The following is a 21972-nucleotide window of genomic DNA, read 5'->3' on the forward strand; positions in this document are numbered from 1 at the left end:
GTATAGAGTAGTAATGTGGCCTTAAATGCCAAATGCCCGGGTGATAGCACTGGGTCTGTGTTGATGGGTCAGCATAGCCTAGCGATGCTGTCGATGTCCTCCATTGCTGCTCTGCTGTACACCGACCGGGTCTGACCCGCTTACTTGGCTCTGCTGCAGGGGCTCCACATTAACCCGCAATCATGCCATATCCTTACCCCCTGCAGCCACCGCTCACCCTCTGTGGGCTGGGCTGCCTCCCGCAGCCAACCTTGGAAACCACAAAGCATCTCCAAGGGTGTGATAGGTGAGCTCACAGCCAACTCACCAACACCAATCCTCCTGTCTTTTTGCGGCCATGTTGCACATCTGTAACTGACTCTATAGTAAGCTTACTCTTTAACTGCTGCTGGCTGTGCATCAATCCAGCTCGTTCTTTTCAAGATTCTTTCACGTTGCTTAGTTTTCTATCTTCTTCTTCTCAGCCAGTCTCTCAGGTTTGAAAGTAAGTTGCTTTCCTTTTTAATCTGTGGATCCTGTGATGGATTAATTGATACTTAATATTTATCCTCTCTCTCTCTCTCTCTCTTTCCCCCCCTCTCTCTCCCCCTCTCTCTCTCTCCCCCTCTCTCTCTCTCTCCCCCCCCCCATCTCCCCCCCCCCATCTCCCCCCCCCATCTCCCCCCCCCCCCATCTCCCCCCCCCCCATCTCCCCCCCCCCTTTCTCTCCCTCTCCCTGCCCCTCTCCAACTTCCACCAGATTCTACCACTCACCACGCAGTAGTGTAAACTTACAGTGGCCAATTAATCTCCTAACTTTGGAATGTGTGAGGAAACTGGAGCACCAAGAGAAAGCACATACGATCACAGGGAGAACTTGCAAACTCTCACAGACAGCACAAGGTCAGGATTGAACCGAGTCTCCGATGATGTGAGGCACCAGCCCTATCAGCTGCACCACTGCATTGCCATCAAAGGCAGCACAGTTAGAGAAAGGGATCCCGGTTACAGATGGTGGAATTGAATTGATTGATGGCCATTTTGAGAGTGTAAAGAGAGGGTCCTGGAGCTCAGAGATATAGTTCACTCAGGCTGCAGAAGGATCTGTAAATGAGAGTGAGCATCCTGAACTCACCGTGCCCGATTATCCTGGAAGCAGTCCACCTCCAGCAACTTGTGGCCACTTGGCCTTGCCTACTCAGAGTTACTTTTTTCCCAACACAGAGAAGCAGAGGCTCTGCCCATCTGCAAATGACAGGTGCCTCACTAGCTAACAGGTGAGACTGCAATCGAAAGGCTTTGAACTGTAATAATGAGAATTATAATGAAAATGTCCTGCTTGAAGCTATTTGCGGTCTCCGGAGCAAAGCTCAACTTCTTACCTTTACATTGATTCTACTTCACTTCAATATATTTGTTATTCTAGTAGCAGAATAATAGTAGTAATATTGTTTTCTGTTTTTATGGTATTTTTAAAAAATATATTAACATATTTTAATAAACATAAGCTCACATCCAGTTGTTTGGAAATCCTGACAGTTCAGTATCTAACTCTTTATTTCTCAAGAAAACGAGCCAAAGGAGATGTGGTCAGCGTGAGTATCCTGGCTTTCGGCTATCTGTGTGACCGGAGTTAGGCCGGTGTGGCGGTATGGAACGCTGGGAATCAGCAAGTCAGGGGAACTGTTTTCAAAATGGTTAGTTGATAACTATGTGGGGATGTCTTCATTTGTGATTAACATTGGCCCAGTAGATATGGCATTGTGCAAAGGATTGTTTGTTGGATGGCTTTAAGAAAGATACCCAAATTTCAAAATATGATTGAACATCTTCAATGTTAAAGGTTAGAAGTGAAATAATTTGGTGCAGATGGTATGTTGAAGTTGAATTTTGATGTAAGCAACTTACAGTAAAACGCTGATGTACCAGCACCCATGGGACTTTGGGACTGCTGGACCAGCAGCAGTTTTTGTGGACTATTGGATGTCACTCCCATTGATATCAAACATACATTTTATTTCAGTTTCTTCTCCTATTACACAGTTGTATAATAAACATTCCAGTGAATTTAAAAGGTACAAGAATAATACAAGCACTTCAGACCCTGATTTCGGCTGCAAAGATAATAATGCTACAAAATGATAACAGGTAAATAAGGATCTTAAGAAGGCCAGAAGAATTCTCCTGGCTTTGTTTGTCTCACAGTAGTGAGAAATTTCCAAATTTAAACCCTGGCAATTAAATATAACTGAGAGAGACACAAGGATTGCAGATGCTGAAATCTTGAGTAAAATACAAAGTGCTGGGTTAACTCTGCAGATTCTCTGGAGTACATGGAGAGGTAAAGATTTCAGTCAGGCCCCTTCTTCAGACTTTACAGTCTAAAGTCCACTGGGTGGCGCTTCGATGGCAGCCTCGCCTCGCCTAGTTTGTCTGTCCTTTTCGGCTTTTTTGTTATTTTTAGTGAGTTTCAAAAGTATGTGTTAATGTTCTCTGGTTTGTTTTATGTGGGGGGGTGGACGGGGGGTCGGGGGAAACTTTTTTTCAATCTCTTACCTTGCCGGAGATGCGATTGTTTTCCAGATTGTATCTCCGGTCGCTCTGGGCCTAACATCATGGAGCTGAAGGCCTTGCCCGGGACTGACTTTGAGCCTCTGCGGGGCGTGGACTTACCATCAGAGCTTGCGATTCCTTGCCTGGGATCGATGCTCCAACCGTAGCCTGCAGACTTTAAAATCAAGGAGCTCACAGTCTCTGGTTGAGACCGAGGTCAGGAAGCTCCAAAGCCGCATGAAGTTCGACAAGCCCTCACCCGGGGTCCGATCACCCGGCGCACGGAAGCTGAGATTACCCTCCCAATGCAGGAGCTTGATCGCCCTGATGAGGAAGGCCTGATCGCCGGCTACTGGAGTAAGATCGTCCCGTGAACGGAAGGTTAGAGGCCCCCAACCGCTGGAGGACAAAGAAGGGAAGAGATTGAACTTTTTTTTCGCCTTCCATTACAGTAAGGAATGAGGTGGAGTCACTATGGTGGATGTTCATGTTAAAATGTATTTTGTGTGTTCTGTTGCTTTTGTGTTAAGACTGTATGGCAAATGAAATTCCTCGTACGTTGCAAAACATACTTGGCTAATAAAGTATGATTATGAGGGCGGCACGGTAGCGCAACGGTAGAGTTGCTGCTTTACAGCGAATGCAGCGCCAGAGACTCAGGTTCGATCCTGACTACGGGTGCTGCACTGTAAGGAGTTTGTACGTTCTCCTCGTGACCTGCGTGGGTTTTCTCCGAGATCTTCGGTTTCCTCCCACACTCCAAAGACGTACAGGTATGTAGGTTAATTGACTGGGTAAATGTAAAAATTGTCCCTAGTGGGTGTAGGATAGTGTTAATGTGCGGGGATCGCTGGGCGGCGCGGACTTGGTGGGCCGAAAAGGCCTGTTTCCGCGCTGTATATATATGATATGATATGATATGATATGATGATTTATCATCCCTAGCCTTTGTCCACCCATCTGCCAATAAAATAACCCTCACCTGTATCCAACTACCACTTGCCAAACCTTGTCCCGCCCCCATCTCTTTTCTCAGCTCTCTCCCCCACTATTACAATTAATTTGAAGATGGTCCCAATCCGAAACACTGCCTATGTATCCTCCAGAATGCTGCCTGCCCCGTTAGTTACTCCAGCACTTTGTGTGCCTATTAAGTTCTCACTGCTCATCAAGCATCCATTTACACTAATTGATCACATGTTAAATTTTATTCTCATCACATTCCCATCAATTTCCTCCTGATTTACCACATAGATAGCTAGATAGCAATTTTTAGTGGCCGATTAATCAACTAACTGATATGTCTTTATGACATGCTAGGGAAAACTACAACACCCAGAAGTAACTCATGCAATCAGAGGGAAAATGGACAAACTCCAGGCAGAAAACATCAGAAGCCAGAATCAAGTCAAAGACGTAGCCATGGGCGCTCGCATGGACCCCAATTAACCATGCTTTTCTGTTCATTACATTGAATAGTCCTCCCTTCCCCTTTCCTCTTCTCTCCCTATCTGACACCTTTGGTCTCCTTATCATCTCTAGACTTTGTCCACTCATTTGCTAATCAAACCACCAAACTTATATTCATCTATCACTTGCCAGTCTTTGTCCTGCTCTCACCTCTTTTCCAGCCTTCTCCTCCCTATGGATGTGAATGTGGGATAACATAGAACTAGTGTGAGTGGGTAATCGATGCTTAGCATTGACTCATTAGTGCTCTGTCAACAATGCTCTATTCTCAATCATTTAAAAATAAACTGTGTTTTTAAATGCTGCCTGCTGCCACCAAATCTTATCACCTTCACCAAAACACACTGAGGACCCCTTAGTCACCAAAGTTTACCCTTTGGGGAATTATACACTCAGAGGAACACTGTGACCCAATCACATTGCATTCTAGCATCACTCAACTTTATACACGCAAGCAAACCAACAAACAAATGTCCAGTATTTTGCAATCAGCAGAGAGTTTGAATTTACAGTCATTCTCCCAGCAGGAACGCCTTAAGCCTTGACCACAGTAACATTGTTGGAGTAGCAGTAGCAGGCAAACAACAGCTGGCCATTTCAGAGAATTGGCCTAACCAGCTGTCACGGACCATTCAGTAAATGAGTGTGGTGCTGGGATTGCAGGGAGATGAAAAGCACAAGAGGGGAGGGACTAGGAGGACAATAAAAGGAGGGAGGGACAAATCAGATTGAAGAGGGAAATTGATGATGGAGGAAGCAAAATAATAGGATATGGATAATAGTCAGAGAGTTGTGAATCTGTGGAATTCTCTGCCTCAGAGGGCAGTGGAGGCCAATTCTCTGAATACATTCAAGAGAGAGCTAGATAAGGCGCTTAAGGATAGCGGAGTCAGGGGGTATGGGGAGAAGGCAGGAACGGGGTACTGATTGAGAATGATCAGCCATGATCACATTGAATGGCGGTGCTGGCTCGAAGGGCCGAATGGCCTTCTCCTGCACCTATTTTCTATTGTCTATTGTTTAGTGGGATGGAGAGAAAATAAAAGGAAGGAGTACAGAGGAAAGGAGGGAGGATGATTAAGAATGCAAACTTCCCTATGCTGGATGTAATGTTTCATTTTTAATGGTAAATTTGGCTGCCACATATAGTGAGCAGCATATAATCAGACAACCAACCTAAAAAATCAGTTTTAAAATTGGTAATAAAAATTAGTCATAAGTTCTGAATGACTCTAGGTCACTATTTTTTTCTGGAGCCAGCCAATTTTCTGATCAAAAGAAGAGTACTATTGGGGCTTGACATTCATCACTCTATGATTTAAATTGACCTTATAACAAAAGCCTCCAGGAACTAAAGATTTTTTTCTTGAGCCATGGCAATCCTTGCTCCTAAATATCCCTATCTATCAGTTTCCCCATATGTTTGAAGTGCAACATTGGTAAGTCTAGATGAAGTGAAGTAGCCAGCTGAGAGGAGAAGAGGATCTTATTTTACCATCTTAGACACAAAATATAACAAGGACAACACCAAGGCTGAATTCCCCAGAGGAACCATCACCCTCACTGGTATTCAAAATAGAAAATTCATGATGTAAATAGATTCAGTGAACCACTAGACCACCAACCCCTCTTTCCAGCCTGCCTGACCATCACCACCCACACCTTCACAGTTGACACGCTATATAACTTAAATGTGCATTCCATTGCCCTCAGCCTTAAGAATCACCATAGCAACTCCATTCATAGGATGACATATAAGATAATTAGGGGATTGGACACATTAGAGGCAGGAAACATGTTCCCAATGTTGGGGGAGTCCAGAACAAGGGGCCACAGTTTAAGAATAAGGGGTAGGCCATTTAGAACGGAGATGAGGAAGAACTTTTTCAGTCAGAGAGTGGTGAAGGTGTGGAATTCTCTGCCTCAGAAGGCAGTGGAGGCCAGTTCGTTGGATGCTTTCAAGAGAGAGCTGGATAGAGCTCTTAAGGATAGCGGAGTGAGGGGGTATGGGGAGAAGGCAGGAACGGGGTACTGATTGAGAGTGATCAGCCATGATCGCATTGAATGGCGGTGCTGGCTCGAAGGGCTGAATGACCTACTCGTGCACCTATTGTCTATTGTCTATTGTCTATTGACACAGTAGCACAGCTGGTAAAGCTGCTGCCTCACAGCGCCAGAGACCCAGATTCGATCCTAACCTCGGGTGCTGTCTGTGTGAAATGTGTTTGTTTTCCTGTGACTGGGTGGGTGTCCACCTGGTGTTCCGATTACCTCCCATATCCGAAGTACGTGTGAGTTTGTAGGTTAATCAGCCTCTGTTAAATTGTCCCTAATGTGTTGGGAGTGGATGAGAAAGTAGGATAATTTGGAACTAGTGTGAATGGATGATCAAAAGTCAGCATGAATTTGGTGGGCTGAAGGGCCTGTTTCTATGCTGTATCTCTAAACTATACTAAATCAAAAGTTCAACAAGTAAATTGAAAAAAGTAATTGGTTGAGTTTATGAGGTTCTGCATCAACAGATGAAGAAGATGCTGGAATTAAAAAGTAAGGAAGTGGCAGACTTACTTACTTTACATTGGCTTTGAAGTAAAAGTAGAGGATTGAGCATCAATGAAAAAAGGAAAACTAAATAAAAATATAAAGCAAGGAACATACTAGATTTAATTACTTCAGGAATTCATCTAGCAAATGAAATGAGAATAAATATAAATATGATTAATGTACAGAAATGTTTCTTATGAGGTGGAATCTAAAACAAGGAATATAACTCAGAAAGCATTCTAGCAGATACATATTGGAGATAATCCGGAAGTTCTTTCCCCCTAAAAGCCATAAACTAAAGGGCCTGTCCCACTTAGGTAATTTTAAGGCGACTGCCAGCGACTAGGCTGTCGCCGACAGTTCTCGGGCATGATCGTGAGGAGTCTTCCAAAGATTGTAGTGGATCGTAGTGGATCTCGGAGCGTCGCTGAGAAATCAAACAGTTTGAAATTTCTCGGTGACAGCTAGCTTGTCGCCAGGTATCGTAGCTTATTGCGGTCGCTGTCGTCAGCTGTCCCCAGGTTTGATAGGTTCTCTTAAGATGCATTTAGAAGCACATAATATTAAAATAAGTAAAGTCATTTCAAAATACCATAAAATGCTTGTGTTTAACGAATTTAATTCCGTCAGGACATTTGACTGGTAGAGTGGAGGCGACAGTTTGACGGTCAGTTTTTGACGGTCGGGGAATTTTTGCGATGTTTTTGGCCTCAGCCATTACATTTAAAGTGGGCTCGAAACCCAGATATTCAACCCAGAAACCAGATATGCATCTCCCTTACATTTGCAAAGAATGCCCACCCACTTTTCACAAAAATCCACTGAACCACTTTTTAATATATATTTTTTTAATACAGCTATTAGTAAACTGGAAGTAAATCCAGTTTATTCCTTGTTGCAGTGAAGCTTTGTTTTTAAGTAACCCATACAAGGTGTTATAGTTCAAAACTCTCAACTACTTACTGACTTGTCAGTGATTTCAGCGAAAACCAGGACGCCGGAGAAGCATTGACGGCGTGGGAATTTTCGCGATGTTTCAGAAGACGGTGTAATCTCGACCTGACTCGGCGTTGTCGTGGTCATTGTCGTCGGGTAAAAGAAAAGGTCAGCGATCTGCTACAACTTTGACAGTCGCCAAAAAAATTGCCTAAATGAGACAGGCCCTTAAATTTGATATACTTTTGAGGGGCTGGGCCCCGCTGTCAAATACAGCGGCAAGGAAGGGACAAGCCATATTTAATTGCATGTGGGACAGACTTATGGAGTTAAATAGGCTATGTTTATGCAAAATCCCACACTGGACTTACTTTGAGGTATAAAAGATAGGGTTCCTCTCTTCCTCCATCATCACTTCCACTTTCTCCTCAAAACAATCTTTTGACTCTTATATAATTATAGAATAATGCATCAGTCCCACTTAAGAATTTTTGCATTGCTAAGACAGAATGTTATCTAAACATGTTTAAATTGTTATGCTTTAATGTGGTGCCATTTTATCAGCTGAACCCTGCAAGAATAGCTGAACTGCATTAAAAAAATTCAATTTATACAACATTATTTTTTCCGGATAGGAGTTCATGCCACCGGCAGGCATCAAAATTGAGGAGCTAAATAGCCAATGTTTCCTGATACCCTGATACCCTTAATGGGTATTATAATGAACCATACAATGGAAGTAAAATGTCTGAGAATAAATTGCGTTGAGATGCAAAATCATTTTAATAACATTGTGTGATTCAGAGGATGTTCAATAAGCAGCCAGTAATTGCTATACTTAAAAATAAAAATCACAAATTACTATTTTCATAAAATATGCATCAGGATGGAGATTGAAAAAGGCTGACAAAAATCAGAACTCAAATTGCATTAGGAACCAAATTGATGTTATGCCCAGGGCTTGGGACATACTCTGTTGGCATTGCAAATTAAATCATGAATCAATGCCACCTTGCTGAAGTGTTTGCTGCAAGAACGGCAATGTCATCTTATTTAGAACAACACTTATATCTAACGTATGATTTGAGGTTGTGGGTGTGGTCTTGCACTTTTAATGAAAGCAGAACTTCATCAGAATCGTCGGTCACCAGGTAACCTAAACCACAGACACATCCATATCTCATATTCATATCACACACACTCAAGCATTCAGTATCGGTTCTATTTGCCATTAAAAGCAAATGCTGCAATGCCACACAGCTGCTTCATTTATGAATCGGCATAGAACATCAGGTGTCTACATCTCATTAATGGCAACAATTAAATAAAATCGTGAGCCAAGCTTTATGGTACATTGTGCACTGCTGAAAGAAAAAATCTTCTGATTTTTTCACAGTATCTCTAGCTTGAATTAGAAGTAAACAAATCCCGGAAAATTCTCACTAAAACATCTGGAATAGAAAACAAGTTTTGTGATACATCGTAGCAAAGAAATCTCTGAAGTGAATGGTATACAGAAATGTATCATCAGTAGAATTGAAGCAAGCATAAAATCTGGCCATGCTCCTGGATGATTAACCATCTCTGGAACACAGACGAAATAAAGTCAGCACACAAGGGCAGCAGCAAGCAACTGCACAAGTAAGTTTTATATTATAACTATCAGGAGGTGTTGCAACAAAGTGGTGAGATCTGAAACGGAGAATCATATACAGTGTTGATCTCCTCACCCAACAAAAGATATACATGCCCAGAGGATGTGAAATAAAACTTCAGTACATCAGTTCCTGAGATGTGATGACAGACTAGCGTATCAGTCCCTTTCTGCTTAAATAGGCTCTGCAATGGGATTAGAGAAGGAAATGCCATTCAAGTGTTCTGCTTGATCCCCTGGCAACAGCATTCCTGTCTGCTTTAGACCATTAACAGAGCTAATTCGGTGGTTTCTGTGGATTGCAGTTGTGGTGGGTAAAGAAGGGTGGAGCATGACGATGAGAACTGGAAAGAGGAAAATTGGCCTAGGAGTTGTGCATTGGTGACATAATCAGGGCACAGAACACATGGGCTCAGACACACAATGATGTGGCGGCAGTGGTGGAGGGGGGATGGGAGTAGATCCTCTCAGATCCAAAAAATATGCGGGTTGATAGGCCACTGCAAATTACCCCTGGTGTGGAGAGGTTGATGGAAGTGTGGAGAGAGTAATATAGGTTTGGGTATGATGGATGTAAATATGAGTGCTTGCAGTTAGTGCAGACTCAATGAGATACAGGGATTGTTTCCTGTTATATCTCTCAATGCGTCCTGACCTTTTGAAAAGAAGGCAAGCTCCTCATTTGCTTGCTTTTTCTGAGCAGAACATGAGAAGAAAATTGGGTAAGTTTGACACCAATAAGGTCAGCTGTGAATATAAGAAATGGGGTGGCAGCAGTTAATTATTGAAGTGGTAATGAAGAGTTGCAGTTGATGTTGAGTAGTATAGACGTATTTACATTAGGAAGGAGTATTCTCTAGATCGGTGGGTCAGAGGAAGTAAGAGGGAGCAGGGGAATTATCATTTAAAGGGGACCACCTAAACTGAGATCCCAACACCAGCCTGGTACCTCCTCTGGAATGTCACTTTTTAAATCAAGCAGAAGCAGGTTTCCCAATGTGTTTAATGTCTGCTTCTGTATAAACTGTTTTATAAAATTATCCTTGATGTAGGACTTGGCTGCAGTTGATCAACACATTGAAAAAAATCACACAAGGCGGACATAGGGAAATGCCATCAGTCCATTCCCTTCGCAGTCTACCAGCATTCTGTGTTTTGCTCAAGATTCCATTATTTGCAGCCTCCTGTGTCTTCAGCAAAAAATGTCTGACGAGCACCCAGTGTTTAAAGCAAAAAGTGTTGGTTCAAATTTGTCTTGTCAATAAAAGGGATCAAGGTTAACCTGCCAAATATTGCTAAACATGCATTATTACTCCAAGTTGAAAAGTTGAAGTGAAAAATCAATACCTTACAATTGCATCTGATCATTGTCTAATGGGCAATACGCTGTGAAGACCTCTATTTTTTTTTAAATAGCTTTTCCAATTACTGTGTTCCAGCCAATTTAACAGTTTGCAAAGCTTTATCTTGGTAACACTTGTAATTTGTGCCTGGTTTTAATCTCTAGAGTTCACTGAGCTGGTGAGATAACAAGTGCTGAAGGAGATTGTATAGTAAATTCTGTTGACGTTATTATGCTTTCTTTAGCATGAAGCATGGGTCGTTCCTTCTGAGGCACTAGATTGACCCATAGATGATGGATTGCTAAGCATAACTAAACATGCCTCTTTAGCAACTACATGTCTGAGGACTCTTTGATCTACGTGCTGCTCCCAGGAATGGATATAAAAAAGGATATCAAATGTTGCTGGAAGATGATTAACGATAAAAGAGCCTCTTTGGTCTTCCCGAAACCTGGTGGTCTTCTAGTACACCAAGATGTACATAATGAATGCTGCCGCCTGTCACATTCCAGACTGCAGGAATATTTATTGAGGGTTGCACAGAAGCTCGGTGCAGGGAATGCAAAGGCTTCGAGGATAAAGAATGCAGTTTAGGGTCTTTTTGCCAATGGACATTGGATGGGGCTGGGACTGTTCAGGATCAAGACCCTTCTTTAGACTGGTAAAGTCTGAGCAAACATCCCGACCTGAAACATCTCCTGTCCATTCATTCCACAGATGCTGCTTGACAAGCTGAGTCCCTCCAGCATCTTATTTTTATTGGTGAATTAAAACAGGAAACAAAGAAATGGCAGATATGTTGAGTCAATATTTTGCACCAAACTTCATAGTGGGGGATGCTCTCAGCATCCACAAGATGACAGAGGATAAATACTCCATTTCTTCATAATTGTAAAATGAAATGTTTTTTGAGACTGTCCATAACAATTAATTTCATTTTCAGTAGTCTTGGGGTATGCTATCCCCAAAATATAATCTTACAAATGGACTTTCACACACCAGTTTCTTTGCATTTCTATTAGTTTCTGGCCTACATTTTCCTACTAGTATGTTTGCATTTGTTAGGGTTTTTTTTAATTGGTTAAGATTATGTTATTATTATCCATCTTAAATTATCCTTGAGTAAGTGGTGATTATCTGCCTTCTTGAATTTTTGCTGTCCTGATAGAGATGATCCAACAGTACTATTTGGTGGGGAGTTCCATGATTTAGCACCATTAAAGATAAGGGACTAATGATATATTTCCAAGGCAAAATATGTCTCACCTAGGCCATAGCTAACAATGGCCTCTTTCCTTTCTCATCGTTACTTTTTTGCATATCTTTCATTCATTTATTCTATATATCTCTACATCACCGTCTATATTTCTTGTTTCCCTTTCCCCTGACTCTCAGTCTGAAGAAGGGTCTCAACCCGAAAAGTCACTATCCCTTTTCTCCAGCGATGTTGTCAGACCCTTGAGCTACTCCAGCTTTTTGTGTCTATCTACCTCGAATACAACATATTCTGTTTTTTTGTGAGTTGTGATCAAAAGCCTCCAGAATCATACTTATATAGCAATCACAGGCCCTTCAACCCAACACACCCATGCCTTCTAAAAAAACAAATACACTTCATTATCTGTTCTACTAGATGCATCCTGATATCAAAACATAATTCTCCTTTCAAAAATCTATGCTGACTCTGCTCAATTCTATTATGTAGTGAAGAATGGATTTACTAACTGTTCATCTGGTGACTGCAAGCACTAATACTAAGCATCAGAATTCACCACCTCGTTAAAATAGTCAGAAGTTAGTTATGAATCTTCTAATTTATCACCTCCATAAATATTCGGACGGTTGTATTGTATCAGTTCAGAATCCACTATGCACTGTTGCCGACATGAAATATGATATAGTTGGCAATTGATAGCATACTTTGTGAAGTCTGAAATACATAAATATACAGTAAGCCAGCAGAAGATATATCTCTGAGTGAAATTGGATAACGGCTCACTGTTCATTTGACTTATACATGTGGCAAATTGCCAATACTGTCAATTGCAAAAAGCAGTCGATTTCACGTGTATTGGGTGGGAAAGAATGAAATAATTTCTCTATATCAAGATATTCACCACTTTGGGAATTTAGGAGTCACACTATTATATTAAATTGATTCTGCAATATTGGTAATAATAAGACAACTTAAACTCAGGATAATATACAGAGTGATAATATGCCTCAAGAGCTCCAGAGAACGAATGCGAAGACTTTGGTAGGACCTTTGCTGACTATTTCACAGAAACAGAACTTTTGTCAAGTATTCTATACGAGGATTAGATCATTTTTGTCATGAACAGTTACTTGAAATGATCAACTTGGATGGAGTCAACCATCAGAAGCAGAATACATGATACAGCCACCACACTACTGTACGTTTAATGGTGCCAACTGAGGAAACATTTCACACCAACATTTTTAACCAAAAATTCTTCTTATTCTATAAACCCACGAGGAGATTTTGGCAGAATGGTGAGTGTACTATTATTCTAGTCTCATTAGTGGGCAAAATTAGAGCACATGGTATTGGGGGTAGGGTACTGACATGGATAGAAAATTGGTTTGCGGCAGGAAACAAAAAGTAGGAATTAACGGGTCCCTTTCAGAATGGCAGGCAGTGACTAGTGGGGTACCGCAAGGCTCGGTGCTGGGACCGCAGCTATTTACAATATACATTAATGACTTAGATGAAGGGATTAAAAGTAACATTAGCAAATTTGCAGATGACACAAAGCTGGGTGGCAGTGTGAACTGTGTGGAGGATGCTATGAGGATGCAGGGTGAGTTGAACAGGTTGTGTGAGTGGGCAGATGCATGGCAGATGCAGTTTAATGTGGATAAATGTGAGGTTATCCACTTTGGTGGTAAGAATAGGAAGGCAGAGTATTATCTGAATGGTGTCAAGTGGGCTTGTATACACTGGAATTTAGAAGGATGAGAGGGGATCATTGAAACATATAAGATTATTAAGGGATTGGACATGTGTAAGGGGTTTCTGCGCCGAGCTTTCGCCCGACCTAAGGTCCCCGTGCCTTGCTCTGATCCCTTGACCAGGCCGTGCACACTGGTTCCCCGTGAGTGGTTCGACCCACTCACCCCTTACGGTTCTAGACACTGGGCTTAGATGCAGGAGCTCTTATAGTGCAGAAAAAATTCAACCAGACCAGATTTTAAAACCAGGGTTTAAATGAAAAAGGCTTTTATTCAGCACTTGGGACTATTGTCCATGAATACTTATACAGTTCTATAATACATGTCTATGAAACACATACCGAATCACACGAATACTTATAACTATGAATCATAAAACACACACAGTTCTATAAGACATATACACGAATACCTTTTACTTATGAATTCTTAAACACAGTTCTGCAAGACACATACACAAATACCTTTTACTTATGAATTCTTAAACACAGTTCTGCAAGACACATACACGACTGTAAGATGGGGAACGCACGACGCATCGCAACCTTGACCAACACATATTTTAGTACACACCCAACGTTTATTCACAACCACCCTCCCCTCTACACTAAACTATGTCCAGGATATGTAGGATTTGGAATGCATGCTCACCATGGGGCTATTACTGGGGTTACTGGCTGTTCGTTTGGCAGTATTTCTCCTCGAGTTGCGTGCCTGTTCCTCTCTCTTGCATCCGTTCTTCTTGCCTGTCTTTTCTTCCTCCTGCATTCGTTTTCTTGCCTGCTTGCGTTTCTTGCAGGTTTTCTTCTAGCTTCAGCTTCTTCTTCCAGTATTTCTTCTTCACTTCAGTTGACTTCGAACCCGGTTTTCTCTGCGCTTCTTGCCTCCTGTCCGTCTTAACTTTTTCACCCAAAGTAGTGGCCAGTTATACTGTTTCTGACCCGTCCTATCTCCCGCCAGATCTTGGAATCTCTTTGTTCAAAAGATATGTATGAGGTTTTCTTCTGATCTGCGCTTATGTTCGGGGATACCGGGGATGGCCAGACGGTGTAAATTGGGATTTCATTGTGAGGTGATGGGTGTTAACTGGTTTCCCATCACCTACCAGGTAGTTTTCTATGGGCTATTGTGCCCCCTCACTGAGATGAACTGTTTAGGTCGGCTTGGGGCATTGTGAGTATGCTGATGTCAGCGCCCCAGTGTCTGGACTCCGACCTGGTTTCGTAGGTTTCTGCATGGCCAATACCCATCCTTTGTTCTGGCCATGGCTTTGCAGAAAACCTAGAGACTGGGATGTAAGGTTTTTTTTACCTTTTGTGGCTGGTCACGAGGTTCTGTGGCCATTTTAGGACCCACAGATTGTGACATCCTTTGTTAACCTGACCGCAGCCTTTCTCCGCTATCAGCCCCAGTCTCTTGTTTAAAATGTCCAAACTGCAGCTCTTTGGTTTGGTGTTGCTTTCCAAATGAGGGAAAACTTCTCAAATCTTACACATGCCAGAGGCAGGAAACATGTTCCCAATGTTGGGGTAGTCCAGATGCAGGGGCCATATTCTAAGAATAAAGGGTAGGCCATATAGAACGGAGATGAGGAAAAACTTTTTTACTCAGAGAGTTGTAAATCTGTGGAATTCTCTGCCTCAGAAGGTAGTGAAGGCCAATTCTCTGAATGCTTTCAAGAGAGAGTTAGATAAAGTTAATGATAGCGGAGTCGGGGGTATGGGGAGAGGGCAGGAACGGGGTACTGATTGTGGATGATCAGCTATGATCACATTGAATGGCGGTGCTGGCTCGAAGAGCCGAATAGCCTACTCCTACACCTATGTTTATTGTCTATTGTCTATTGTCTATTCTTAATTGCAAGGCTATTAATTTCATTTTTTTAATTTCCTAATTCTAACCATTATGCAAGCATATTTAAATAAATTCATCTAATGCCATCAACTTAATTTTGATTTATAACATTTGTTGTGTCGATGGAAGACATTTCACATATTGTCCTACGAGTTGCCAGTTTACGTGCTCTCAAATGCAAACCACTATCTTTACTGTTGTATTGTTCAGTTCTGTACGTTGAATATATGCAGTTATAGAGTGATAGTCATAGAGTATTACAGTGTGCAAACAGGCCCTTCAGACCAAGTTGCCCAACATGCCCCAAATACACTAGTCCCACTTGCCCACGTTTGGTCCATATCTCTCCAAACCTGTCCTACCCATTTACCTCTCTAACTGTTTCTTAAATGTTGGGATAGTCCCTGCCTCAACTACCTCTTCTGGCAGCTTGTTCCATACACCCACCACACCCTATTAGTACAAAGAGTATAGAAATAGTCCACTGAGACCACATCCAAAAGTTGCCAGGTTTTGGTGCCATTTTCAAAGTCTAGTCTAGTCCACGTGCTCAGTCTTCTGGAGCAGTATCCAATCTAGGTGAGCCCCTGACTGCTGTAGGCCCTTCAGCCACTGTCCCCATTTATATAGTCCAGTGAACCATCGTCCCTCTCCTCGCCCGGCCATGACCAGATTCAACCATTGTGCCCCAGGGGTAGCGCCTGCAGCCGACCTTCAAGGTGTGAAAGGTAAGGCCCTGGTTCACTCTCTGAATGGCCCTTGCTCTGGCATCCGCCATTGCCGGCTCCCTCCAACCTCCTCCACAGTTCTCTGGTCCTCAGGGGATGAGCAGGGGCCGCCTCAGCGGCTTCCCTCCATAGGCCGTGGCCCGCCACATGTAGCTTCTGGCAGTATTAGCCATACTGCAAATATTTATTAATAGTCTAGCCTTTTGTAAGGTGCTAAAAAGTTTTTAAAAAGCAGTTCAGCATGATCTCCATCAGTAAAAGTGTTATCTTCCATTACCACCCTGCAGCATTACCTCTCTGTGCATTCTCAACATAGCAGCAGCTCAATACTATCGGTCAGGAGAAATATTGACATCTTCTTCATATGTAACTTGAACTACAAATCTTGTTGCACACCCCAAGGTTGCCTGTGAAGCCAGCTTCTTTCTGTTTGAGCCATCACTTTTTTTGTTCCTGCCAATATCGTGTTGCAATATTAAAGCTTCTTGTGTTTTTCTGCATGTTTATTTGTTAACAGGCAGGGTTAACTGCATTGTTTAAAGAGGTGTTAGCAAATCTGACTCAACTACTTACCTTGAATGTTGTTAATGATAATTAAGTTAATTACTGAGAGTAATGGTCCAATTGTTTTTATTTGTTTTTTGCTGTAACAGTTGCAAGTAAAGTTTTGCATCATTGATAGTTTATGGTACTTGTGCCGACTGAAGTTCACAGCCTCATCAAGCCTTTACAGCAAGACTGACTTTAATTATCATCATCATTCTGGACTATCCACTAAAATATTTGTAATGATATGAGTAATATCTTGCAAGTGTTTCAATAGTTACAGAACAGCTTTTGGGAGAGAGGAACTCATTATTCTGTTACTTTCATTGCAAGTTATGTGTTTAGGATACGTTGGTCCATCTGTTACGAACGATCTGCACTGATCTCTCATGGTATTGCCCACCATGAGACGGACTACAAGCCCTCGCTGGGACACATACATTAAATCTATATAACCTGCAGGGAATATGAATCTGGTTGTTAACAGCGCCACTGGATGAGAAGAATAAAGTTAGTGATTGGCTCTGTAAGTAGTGAGATTTCAGGATGCAAACTTTGATAAAGCCCAAACACAAAAAGCTGGAGGAATCAGAAATCAGAATCAGCTGGCATCAGCAAAAGGATGGACAGGTGACATTTTAGGTTGGGAACCTTCTTCAGACTGAAGACCTACTTCTTGAGGGAGTGCAGCATAGGTTTACTAGGTTAATTCCCGGAATGGCGGGACTGTCATATGTTGAAAGACTGGAGCGACTAGGCTTGTATACACTGGAATTTAGAAGGATGAGAGGAGATCTTATCGAAACGTATAAGATTATTAAGGGGTTGGACACGTTAGAGGCAGGAAACATGTTCCCAATGTTGGGGGAGTCCAGAACAAGGGGCCACAGTTTAAAAATAAGGGGTAGGCCATTTAGAACTGAGATGAGGAAAAACTTTTTCAGTCAGAGAGTTGTGAATCTGTGGAATTCTCTGCCTCAGAAGGCAGTGGAGGCCAATTCTCTGAATGCATTCAAGAGAGAGCTGGATAGAGCTCTTAAGGATAGCGGAGTCAGGGGGTATGGGGAGAAGGCAGGAACGGGATACTGATTGAGAATGATCAGCCATGATCACATTGAATGGCGGTGCTGGCTCGAAGGGCCGAATGGCCTCCTCCTGCACCTATTGTCTATTGTCTATTGTCTATTGAAGAAGGGTCCCAAACCAAAACATTGTCTGTCCGTTCCCTCCCCACGTATGCCTGGCCGCAGAGCTCTTCCAGAACCTTTGCTCAACATATCATCTTTTGCATTCTCTCGTGTCTCTATTTCGCAAATAGAGTTTTGTGAGCAAACAAAGAATGTTATGAGGTTGAAAACAAAACAAAAATACAGGGAATGCACTATTTGCCTACTGGGGCGACATTTCAGAACAATGTTTCTAATGCCTACAGAGTACCACACTGGTTAATGTGTGGCCAACATTTTCACTGGGTACAGAGACCCTTAAACTTTTACTCTGAGTAAATTGTATTGTACCAATTTTCTGTTCCTATATTTTGAGAATGAATTTCTAGACAGTTAACTTTAAGAAAGTAAATTCTGCACTTTCTTTGTTTTTGTAACTGGATCCATGAAACAACGTGACATTTAGCCAAAAAGGGAAGCTAGATCCCAACATTAATTGTTGGCTGGTGTTGAGTTGGTCTATCCAAGCTTACAGTAGAGTACCTAGCCTTTATCCCTTTACTGCTAAAGGGAAGATTTTCTCCTCAGCTGTTATCAGGCAAATGAACCATCCTATCAGCAATCAGAGAGCAGTCCTGACCAACCATTTACCTCGTTGGAGACCCTCGGACTATCTTTAATGGATTTTACTGGACTTTACCTCGCATTAAACATTACTCCCTTTATCATGTATCTGTACACTATGGACAGCTTGATTGTAACCATGTATAGTCTTTTCACCGACTGGATAGCATGGAACAAAAATGTTATTCACTGTACCAATAAAATAAATTCTTCAAAGTAATGTCATAACACAGAGGAAGGCTTTCTGTTGCAGTAACAAAAAAACAAAATGCTGGAAGAACTTGGTGGATGAAGCAGCATCTGTGGAGGTAAATTGTGTGAATTAACATTTCAGGTTCAGACAGTGGATTGACACTAAGAGGAAAGTGGTAGATTGCCATTATATAGCATTTAGAGAAGGTGGGGTTGGGGTCAAAGTAGGGGTTGGTGGTAATAGGTGAAGCCAGATGGGAAGGGGATGATAAGATGGAACCAGGCAGGAGAGGTGAACAGTACGGGTGACAGGGGTTATGGGGAGAAGCCAGGGGAATGAGGTTGAGAGGGGAAGATAGATCAGCCATGATTGAATGGCAGAGTTCTGCTCTTACAACTTATGAACCTGTGAAAAGGAGAAGGAAATTAGATGGACAGGAGAATATGTATGGGAGGAGAATACTGGGAATGTGAGTTACACCTTTAGTGTTCTCCTTCCACACACATTCACCCATCCACTTAGTTTTTGTCACTCTTTGTTCAGCGCCCCCCATATCCCCTCCCACCACATCTGCGCATCATCCCCTCCCGATTTTGTTCCACCAATTACACACTAGCCTGTGACCCACTCCTCTTCCCCACCCAGCTGAGTTCTTCCAATGTTCTGCTTAGAATAGGAGAATAGAATAGAATAGAATAGAATAGAATAGAATAGAATAGAATAGAATAGAATAGAATACTTTATTGTCACATGTGACAAATCACAGGGAAATTCTTTGCTTGTATACCTTGCCAAAGTATGCAAATAGTTGCCGATAAAGGGCACTTAAAAAGTTACAAACTCTCTCCCCCCCACCCCCCTCCCTCACAGCGTTCCCGCCACACCGGGTCCTCCATTGTCCTTTGTTCTTCATGGTGGTCCCCCCACGCCGGGTCCCACTGCAGTTCCCTCTCCCTCACGGCGGTCCCCCCATGTCGGGTCCTCATTTGTTCCTTCCCTCGGCAGGGGTGTCCTCACTTCCATGTGTCCGTCCTGGTCCGTCGATTAGCGCCATCATCGATTGCCGCCCCAACTTCTCCACTCACGCTGCCGGGTCGTCTCCGGACGCTCCGTGGCGCCATCCCAGGCCCCAGTCACAGGCTCCCCCGACCCAGGTACCCAGGCTTTTTGTTCCAGATTCAAACATCTGCAGCTCAATGGACAATAGACAATAGGTGCAGGAGGAGGCCATTCGGCTCTTCGAGCCAGCACCACCATTCAATGTGATCATGGCTGATCATTCTCAATCAGTACCCCGTTCCTGCCTTCTCCCCATACCCCCTGACTCCGCTATCCTTAAGAGCTCTATCCAGCTCTCTCTTGAATGCATTCAGAGAATTGGCCTCCACTGCCTTCTGAGGCAGAGAATTCCACAGATTCACAACTCTCTGACTGATTTATATTGTTTCTATTACAGCTGTTCTCCGAGTCCTATCATCCTCCCTTTATCATTTAAAAAAGTGTCAATGTTTTTCCTTTAAATAATATTATTCTATCATTGCTTCTAATAGGCCATTCCATTTTCAAACAACTTTCAGCATAAAATAAAATTTACTCAACCCTCTTATCAAATCTATATAGATAATGATCTCCATGATGTTAAAATGCCTCAATTCGCTGGCTAAATTAATAAAGAATTAGCAATTATATTGCACTTCTAGCAAGTCTTGGTTTAGTCTATTTGCCTTCAAGTTAGAAATGTTTCACAATGACAACTTCACTTTACTGCCACCCCACTTTTCAGATTTAAACTATTTGAATTACACACATTGTTTTATACTTCATTAAGTTAGCCAATGATTTGTCAGCAGATGTAACAGCTCAGCCATAATAACCCAAATGCAGTCAGTGTAATTGTTCTTGTTTTCTGATGCGGAGGCTTGAAAAGTCTAACTGAAACCAGAATGCCAATGAGCTAATTACCCACATTTTAATGAATGCCAGTCCTGTAAAAGGCATGTAAAAACTGCTGAATTGCACAAAGGAACCTGACACAGAGTGATGAATAAGAATCGTCGTGGCTATCCCTCAAAGTCGAGGATGATGGTCTACGTTTCGGTGTTTTTATGAAATCTCAGGTGGTTTATGAGTCCAATCCTGGCTTTGAAGGTTCTTTGGTATTCAGGGCAGGTAATTCCAGATGTTAGATCGGGCTTTGGTTGTTCCTTGCTCTCTTTCCTTTTACTTCTCTTTTCTTCTAATTCTGCACATCTGTTGGCTTCGAAGGTCGCTTTCCTTGTTGGATGATGGTTCGCCAGAGTTTCCTATCCTTGGCATTGGTTGCCCAATCGTCGATGTCGATTTCACATTTCTTCATGCTGGCTTTTAAGCATCTTTGAATCTCTTCTTTTGTCCGCTTCTTTTACGTTTGCCTTCTTTAAGCTGGGAGCAGGTTTGCTTTGATAGATGCTCGTCTTCCATCTGAACAACATGACTACTCCATCTTAGTTGATTCTTGATGACAAAGGCTTCGAGGCTTGATGTTTTTGCTTCATTTAGCATGCTGACGTTGGTTCTTCTGTCTTCCCAGCTGATATTTAAGCTGCTTCGAAGACACCGTTGATGGAACTTTTCAAGTGTTTTCAGATGTCGTCGGTATGTTGTCCAGGTTTCTGATGCATACAGGAGCATTGGAATCACCACTGCTTTGTACACTCACATTTTGGTGTCTGTTCGGATGTCACGATTTTGAAAGAGTCTTGTTCGAAGATGTCCAAAAACTATTTCAGCACACTTAAGACGATGTTGGATCTCATCATCAAGCTCGACATTGGAGGAGAGGTGACTTCCAAGGTACGGAAAGTGATCCACATTTTCCAGGGTTGTTTCACCAAGTTTGAATTGACGGTTCTTTCCAATTTCTCTCATTTGGTGACGATTGGTAGATAACCTGAGTCTTCTTGGAGTTGATGATAAGTCCACGTTTTGTGTATGCACTGTTGAAGGCAGTCAGGATCTGTTGCAGATGATGCCTCTTAACCACAACAAGGTGAACGATCCGAAGAGGTGAATAAGAATATACAGTATATAATTACACATATTGTGTGTGTTTATGTGTATCAATTCCTTTAAAGCATACATACAGCCTACCAAATGTCAAAGTGCTGACATATATGTAGCGTTAAAAAAACAGAAATATCAACACGATTATTGTCAGTAAGGTACTTGGTTGTCACAGAATGTCTTCTCTCATTTATCAGGTCATTAATCTGCATGGTGCTTGCTAAGCCTAAATAACCCACAATCTTACATCAATAAACAACCCAAGCTCTGCTTCTCTCCAATTGTACTGGTGTACTAAGTAATGTAAATGTGAAGAGAATAGCTCAGTAAAATTTCTGATATCATATATCCTATTTAAATCATCTGA

This window comes from Rhinoraja longicauda, chromosome 4 (assembly GCF_053455715.1).
Source record: "Rhinoraja longicauda isolate Sanriku21f chromosome 4, sRhiLon1.1, whole genome shotgun sequence".
NCBI classification, from domain to species: domain Eukaryota; kingdom Metazoa; phylum Chordata; class Chondrichthyes; order Rajiformes; family Arhynchobatidae; genus Rhinoraja; species Rhinoraja longicauda.